General features: G+C 40.8%; 1 pseudogene; it reads right to left on the reverse strand.

Moving 5' to 3' along the window:
• Positions 1 to 511: 511 nt before the first annotated feature.
• LOC143668173 (methyl-CpG-binding domain protein 5 pseudogene) lies at positions 512 to 7669 on the reverse strand (annotated as a pseudogene).
• Positions 7670 to 8632: the final 963 nt, after the last annotated feature.

Consider the following 8632-nt stretch of genomic DNA (forward strand, 5'->3'; position numbering starts at 1 on the left):
TAAATACTGGCGTTTTAAAATTTGAAAATTTGCTTTTAAAGCATTTAAAGTATGAAAGAAGAAATCATAATGGATATTAGAAGGTATATTGCATAGAATGATAAGATTAATATGATCAAAATTTGTGGATATAAAGTAAATAAGGCAGGGACAACATAGGGCCTCAAAAGCATGTATTAGAAAAGACTATAAGAGCTAAAACCACTGAGCAGCCCTCCGCAGCGCCGTCCACTCGCCTCCAGGTCGCCGGCCTCCCGCCCTGCTGCGCCTGCGCATCCTCGCCCTCCTCTCCGTGGAGGGCCTTGCCGGGCCCCGCCCACAGGCATGTCCCAGTTGGGGGTCTTCTCTGCATACACTTCCTTTTCCGCTTTCATTGGGCACTCGGCAACCTTGCTCTTCCAGTGTCCTGGGCGCTGCAAATGGCACAGTCAAGAGTGGCTCTGGCACCTCAGCCATTTCTGTCACACAGCCTGAGCCGACCACGCTGGGCATGGCTGGATCACTCTGCCATCTATGGCCTGATGTGGCAATCCTTACAATCAGTTCCTTGAAAGAAAAGATCTCTCTCTTTAGGAGTTTCCTGGGCATCGGCCTGAGTGGCCTGGCAGCTGGCTTTGCCATTAGCTTCACCAGGGTTGCCAGTGAGTCTCGCACTGTAGGTGTCTGTGGGCATGAGCATGATCATCCTCTGAGCATCCCCATTTCCCCCATCCGCTGCACAAAGTAGTCCCTTTCTGAGCCCGCCATCCACAGCATATAAGTAAAGACTATACCCCTCCTCTTTCCCGAATGAACAGCCTGGCACACACCACGGGGAAACTGACCCCTCAGTAGTTGGTCTTGTAAATGTGCAGTGTCACAGCGCCCATTGTCTGCTGCTCCCGGCCCTGCCTCCCCCAGGCCCCTTTAGCCTGTGCTGTGGACATCTCGCCAACTCATCGCCTACTGGAATGCTGTGACCAGTAAGGATGCACTTAGATAGAATGATTTTTGTGCAGTCGGATATCCTATATGCCTTGAGACTTTCTTGGCTGTAAGCACCCTGCTTTCTAGCTCTGAGTACTGGGAGCTTGGGTGGCAGTGTGCTGTGCCTGCCCTGCTTAGCTTTGGAGCTGAATCTAATAAAGTACTCAGATGTGACTGGGGGGGGGGGGGGGTGATGCCAATGAGCATTATTCTAGTTTGCTAGCTGCTGGAATGTAACACACCAGAGTTGGATTGTCTTTCAATAAAAGGGGATTTATTTAGTTGACATATAGTTTTTCAGAGGAAAGGCAGCTAACTTTTAACTGAGGTTCTTTTTTAGGTGGGAAGGCACAGGATGGTCTCTGCTGGCCTTCTCTTCAGGCCTCTGGGTTCCAACAACTTTCCCTGGGGTTGATTCCTTTCTGCATCTCCAAAGGCCTGGGCTGAGCTGTGAGTGCTGAGATGAGGTATGCTGAGCTGCTTGGGCTGTACTAAGTTGAGCTCTCTCATTTAAGCTCCAGCCAGTTAACTCAAACCTCATTCATTGCAGCAGGTACGTCTCCTAGCCGACTACAGATGTAATCAGCAACAGATGAGGTTCACTTACCATCGGCTCATGTCCACAGCAACAGAACTAGATACCTTCACCTGGCCAAGTTGACAACTGAATCTAATGACCACAAGCTCAATAAGCATCTCAAGAGGTAGAAAGAGAGTAGTAAAATAAACCCAAAGTAATCGGAAAAAAGAAATTAGAAATAAAAGCAGAAATTAACAAAATAGAAGCAATTATATAAAAAAGAGACTCGAGAAAGACAAAGCTTGTTCTTCAGAAACAAACCAATAATATTGACAGACGTTTAGTGAGATTTTAATCAATAAAAATGAGAGAAAACAAAACTTACAGATGATCAGAAAGGAAAATGAAATATTACTACATATGCTGCAGAACTGAAAAATACATGAAAGGACATTATAAACAACTTTATGCCAATATATTTTAAATATAGATGAAACAAATGCATTTATGGAAAAATTTAACCTACTAAAATTTACTCAAGAAGAAAGAGAATACTTAAAACATCCTATAATGCTAAAGAAAGAAATTGAATTGTCAAAATTCTTCTTAAAAACAAAACAAACCAAAAAACAACCTCTAGGTCCAGATGGCTTTATCAACACATCTACCAAATATTTAATAAAGAAATTATCTGTTATCTTACATAAACTAATCCAAGTCCACATACAAAAAGGAAAAACACATCCCAATTCACTTTATAATTTTTTTCACTAGCAATATGCAAAATGTATTTTTTAGACATAAACTTAGGGATAAAATATTAAGTCCTAGGAAAATGTAACAAAAATTATACAAAGACGATGTTGAAATTTATGAAATTCTATAAAAGACTTTAAAAGGAACCTAAATAAGTGGAAAGGTATTCTTCTATATTCACAGATTGAAAGACTTGATGTCTCAAAGATATCAGTTGTCCTTGGTATTAGTTAGGGCTCTCTAGAAAAACAGAATCAACAGGGAACACTCACAAATATAAAATTTATAAAAGTGTCTCACATGACCGCAGGAACACAGAGTCCAAAATCCACAGGGCGGGCTGTGAAGCCGATGACTCTGGTGGAGGGTCTGGACCAACTCCACAGGAGAGGCTCACCAGCTGAAGCAGGAAGAGTCTGTCTCTTCTGAATCCACCTTAAAAGGCTTCCAGTGATTAGACTGAACATCATTCATTGCAGAAGACACTCCCCTTGGCTGATTACAAATGGAATCAGCTGTGGATACAGCTGACATGATCATGATTTAATTCTATGAAATGTCCTCATTGCAACAGACAGGCCAGCACTTGCTCAACCAGACAAACAGGTGCCACCACTTGGCCAAGTTGACACATGAACCTGACCATGACATCCCTCAACTGATCTAGTGATTCAATGAAGTTTAATTAAAATCGATAAGAGAGAAAATAGATACATTGGACTTCATAAAAATTAAAAATATTTTTACTTCAACAGCCACCATTAGGAAAGTGAGAAAAAAACAGAATGGGAGAAAATATTTGCAAATCACATATCTGATAAGGTACTTGTATCTAGACTATATAAACTCCTCTTAACAGTTCCATAATTAAGAGACAACCCAATTTAAAAAAAATAGGCAAAAGATCTGGATAAACATATCTAGAAAGATGATATACAAATGTCCATAAGCGCATGAAAAGATAATATCATTTTCACTTTTTTTTTAACATGGGCAGGCACCTGGAATTGAACCTGGGTCTCCAGCATAGCAGGCAAGTATTCTGCCACTAAGCCACCGTCACACCACCCTGTTTTGTTTTTATATAGCAGTCTTACTGAGATATAATTCACATACTATACAATTCATCTGTGTAAAGTCTCCAGCTCAATGATTTTGAGTATACACACAGATCTGTGCAGCAATCCCCTCATCATCCTTAAAAGAAATCCCATACGCATTAGCAATCACTCCCCAATTCTCCCAACCACCATCTAATTTTTGTCTTATAGATTTGCCTAATCTGGACATTTCATATAAATGAAATTATATAATTACTGGTCTTTTGTGACTGACTTCTTTCACATAACATACTATTTTAAAGTTCATCCATATTGTACCATGTAATAGTATTTAATTTATTTTTATTGCTCAATAACACTACATTATATAGATAAACCACATTGTATATGTCCATTCATCAGATGATGGACAATTGGGTTGTTTTCACTTCTTGGCTATTATGAATAATGCTACTATGAACATTTATGCACAAGTTTTGTGTGGACATCTGTTTTCATTTTTCTAGGGTATATACCTAGAGCGGTGGAATTGTTGGGCCATAAAATAACCCTGCATTTAACCTTCTGAGGAACTGCAGATTGTTTTCTAAAGCAGCTGCACCATTTTACCTTCCCACCAGCAACATATGAGTGCTTCTCTGGTGGAATGAAGCTGAATGGACCCCAGAAGATCACGTTCTTAAAACTAATCCATTCCTGAGGATATGAACCTATTGTGGGTGGGAAATTTTAAGTTAGGTTATTCAGTTAAGACATGCCCCAGGTGAGTCTTAATTGTCTCACTGGAGTTCTTTATAAAAGATGAAATTCAGAGAAGCACAGAGAAAAAGCCACAGAAGCCAGAAACTGAAAACTACAAAACCCCGGAAAAGGAGGGAGAGACCAGCAAACAGCACCAGGTTTTCAGGTTTTCAGGGAGAAAGCATTGCCCGGTGATGCCTTGTCTTTGACAATTTCATGGCCTCAGAGCTGTAAGCTTGTAAATTAATAATCTTCATTGTAAAAGCCAACCCAGTTCCAGTATATTGTATTTTGTCAGCTTTAGCAAACTGAACAGTTCCTATTTCTCCACATCCTCTCCGACACTTATAATTTTCCATTTGTTTAATAGTAGCCATTCTAGTGGGTGAAATGTTATCGTTTTGTGGTTCTGATTTGTATTTCCCTAATAGTGAGTGATGTTAAATACCTTTCGTGTGCTTTTTGGCCATTTGTATATCTTTCTTGGAGAAGCATCTATTTGAGTCTTTTGCCTACTTTTTTTCAAGCCTTTTAAAATTAGATAGCTTAAATTGCCTTTTTTTTTTTTAATAAAAAAGAGAGTAGCCAATATCCATGTTTGAATTTTCTCTAACAAATAACAAAGGATAGCAAACAAAGATAAGACAACGTATTAGAATTCAGCTTTCTACTTCATACAACTTTGAGTTACCATTTCCTAGCCATTCAACTATTTCTGGTCAGCAGCAAGAAAAAAAAATATCCATTTATTTTTGCCTATTTGGGTTTTCCAACAAGAGCTTTCATTTACCTGGATACAAGCAAAAACTAGGGGAAATGGCTTTTATAACACCATAGACCAAGAATAGTCTTACCAACCAGGAAACCCTGCCTTCACAGTTTCTTTTTCAATTTAGAGTCCAGCGGTTATACAACCAACTGGAAGTTGAACAATGTTCAAAATGACACAGATTGGCAACAAATAATGGAAACACATGGAATCCCTTTGGCTGTCATTCTTTCTAATAGACAAATACCTAGTGTTCTATAAATACCCAAGAAATGTTGAGAAATTCACAATGGGGAAAAGATCATTTGTTCGCATAGTGAATGTTTCGGCAGACATTTTTTAAAAGTAGAAAAGCTTAGTACTTTGGGTACTTTTTAAAAATAAAACCATACCTGCTTCAGAAAGTATTGGCTTATAGCTGCAAATAGTGCTGCTTGGTAGCACTGGGATGGAGGGCATTGAAATTCTTAACTGAGGTGGATTGGGACGAAATGAATTTCCTAAAATCATGCCCAGCTGACCGAGTACCTCACAGTTCCCGCCAGCCTGCATCTGATTTATTAAACCTGCAAGGTGGTGGTTTGGGACCGGACTGTTATTGTAAACAACTTGAGTGTTTGCATTGTGGCAGTGCATGGCTTCCCCTCTTAAAGGTATGCTCTGTGTGAGTGAATTCTGAAGAACCCTGCAGTTCATACTGGATCTGTAAAATACAGCCGGTTAGCAGAGCAAGACAAAGTAGTTTTTGAACCTCGACAACCTGAGGTACTATTGCTACTCACGTTTGAGCTTTGACAACTTATTGACTGTAATAACTGAGGCATTAAACCGATGGGAAATGAGCCCTGACTCTGCTTCCTTTGCAAGTCGGTCCAGGCTTAGGAACTGCAGGACTAACCATTTGAGACTGTCTGAGCAAACGCAACGCTGTGGTAGGTGGTTGTTTTCTTTTCTGCATTGAGTCTTTTTGCCAAGACATCTCTTCACCTGTTGGGAGAAGTAGGCTGACAGTAGGAGGGAACGTGGTGTTTAAAGTGCTGTGTCTGTCAGTGTTGCCACTGCTGGCAACAACTTCAGAATTGCTAATGCTGCTGCTGTTGTTACCAGCAAGTGTGTTTTGATTTGCTAACCGTGCTTTGGCTGCTGCTGAGAGTAAACTACTAGCTGGAAAGGAGGCAGCATTGTGCTGGTTCAAGAGTTGATTTAAAGACATTCGCTGCAAACTAGAGTGACACTATACAGAACCACTTCTGGCAGGTGCAGTAGGAATAGCTGCACTGCTTGGAGTATTTAGTACTTACTCATTCCAGCAATTAATGTATTAGGGATACCCCTGTATTGCTGATGTCCATCAGGCTTGTAGAAGGGCTTGATGACATTGATGGCTTTGGGGACCCTGTTGTTGACTGGTGACCTGAGCTTCTGCTTATAGCACTACCTGTGGACTAGTGTCCTGTTGATGACAGCATGAGATTTCTGTGATCTGAGCATGTGGAAGATGAGTGAGATCTTTGGGGCGATGCCCCAATCCCTCCCATTCCAGTCCCCAGCATGAGCCCTGGGGATGTCCCTGGGAGGTTGCAGCTGAATGTTGAATTCATCATACATGACTCCCCTGATACATGGGACCAGGTTTTATACTTGGCAAAGGGAGATTACTTGGCAAAGGCATCACAGCAGGAGGCGTGCTTACATTCATCACAGGTGCCTGAGAGAGGACATCTGAATGGAAATGGCTTGGGTTAATGACAACAGGGTTCTGATTCATTGGTTTACTAGGAATAGGGTCAAGAATGCCAAATGGCTCTTTCTCAGATGTTAATGGCTTTTTTGGGAGAACACAAGAAGGTGGGGTGGGGGTGAGGGGGTTTGTGGTGGAACATTGCTCATGGTATTTCCATATTAGATGAAAAATTGCATACTGGTATTTTCATTACCGGACTCTTTGTAGTCAAGGTTGGGGAAAGAGATATATTATGCTTTTCAGCCTTTGCACAGGATGACTGTACAGGAGAACCATGTGACGTTATTGAAGGTGGAGAAAGAGGAATCATATTCAGGTGAATAGGACTAGAATTGGGAGATCCATGAAAAACTGGATTATTTCTTGTGCAAATGTCAGGGTTTTGAAGTGGGTCAGTCCTTGGAAAAGATTGAGCCATCTCCACATATCTGGAATCTTGATGATGCTGGGATGGGCAGGCTCCATGGCTGCCACAGAAAGGAGATTTCTGTCCACGTTCATTGCTGCCCAATCTCTGCTAGGGATAACACAGGGTGGCGCTCTTGTTGCTGGTTCCAGGAAGTTCTCGTACATATGGCCTTCCCATGGCATTGGATGATCCAATAATTAACTTGAAAGGAGTCTTACATTCAGACATTACAGAATTTGCAATTGCTTCTGAGACTTATTTCTTACTGCTCTTGAGTTGCTGCCTGTGAAGGTACAACTGGAGTTACATTTCTTCCTCCTCCGGGACTGGTGAGCACCGGAGAAGAATGTGGGACTTCCATGCTCTTATGAAGTGTGGCTGCTGCAAAGATTTTTCTTTTATGTATGTATGGCATTGTGACATCTTCAATTGCTTTAACATCTTCTGCAGTTCTCTGTTTCACCACAGCTTCAGAATCAAAATTAGACACTTTAGATGAATGAGGGGACATTCTAAGCCACACTTGCATGTTCCGTCAGTAAGCGGGTATGTTTTAAGCTGCTCCAAGCAAGATAACAAAGACCTACTGGAACTGATAAAAAGTGCACCATTTTGATTCACACAATGCTGAACCCACAGGAACTTGAATAGCTGGAAGACCTCCATCCTTATCCCCTCCATCACACTCCTTGCCTCCATTCATTTTCTGTGTTTGCTTAAGATGCTTCAAAGATATCAGCAATAAGATGATATCCTTATATTACATGGCAGTGACAGCCTTCAAAAATGGACCAGTGCACCAGAGTTTTTTCCCAGACTTCACAAAATGCATTGGGAAACTTTTGGCCCAGTCTAGAATCAAGTCTTTGGAATCTGTCCGAAGTCTTGGAGGGAAGTAGTGTAAAGTTTTTAGCTCCTCTTTTTGCTTCAAACTTGATGGTGGTCTAAAATAACCTTTATTGGGCCACAGTGGCTCAGCAGGCAGAGTTCTCGCCTGCCATGCTGGAGACCCGGGTTCGTTTCCCGGTGCCTGTCCATAAAAAAATAAAAAATTAAAATAACCTCTATTGTTCAGAAGCCAAGCTCATTTTAAAAGTGTGGGTCAGTTAATCTTTCTCGGTAGTACCCAGTTTCATAGATCACATTCTTTAAACTTTTTGGTCTTCCAGCCTGAATCCAAGGCATTGCAGGCTGGTTCATCTAATGTTTACATGTCTTCAAAATTCTAATACTGCAGCCTTCCAGAGATAAATTGATGAAAACATAAGTATGTGAGATCCAGTCATGTAATAGAGGCAGTAAATCTCCAGATGCTCTATGCCTTTATGAGTTGCTGGAAGGGAGCACCTCTTTTCTCTCACAACAAAAATGGATGACAACCAAATGTGGCCATTTGCCAAGAGGGTCATTCCTCTTTGTTTCATGGAATTAGAGAAGTATCAGGATTCTATGGATTGATGGAAAATACTCTGTATTCTTGACTTCTGGTATTTATTTCCTTGTTCCTTGAGTGTCTAACTTTCAAAGATGTTATCTATAAACCATAAAATCTTCAACATCTACTTACCATGCATAGAAACTAATGACTTCAATGAACATCTTTCCTGCCCCTACTTTTTTAAAACATTTTTTATTGTGATATATAACTTATGTACAGAAAAGCGAT

This window comes from Tamandua tetradactyla, chromosome 24, assembly GCF_023851605.1.
Source record: "Tamandua tetradactyla isolate mTamTet1 chromosome 24, mTamTet1.pri, whole genome shotgun sequence".
NCBI classification, from domain to species: Eukaryota; Metazoa; Chordata; class Mammalia; order Pilosa; family Myrmecophagidae; genus Tamandua; species Tamandua tetradactyla.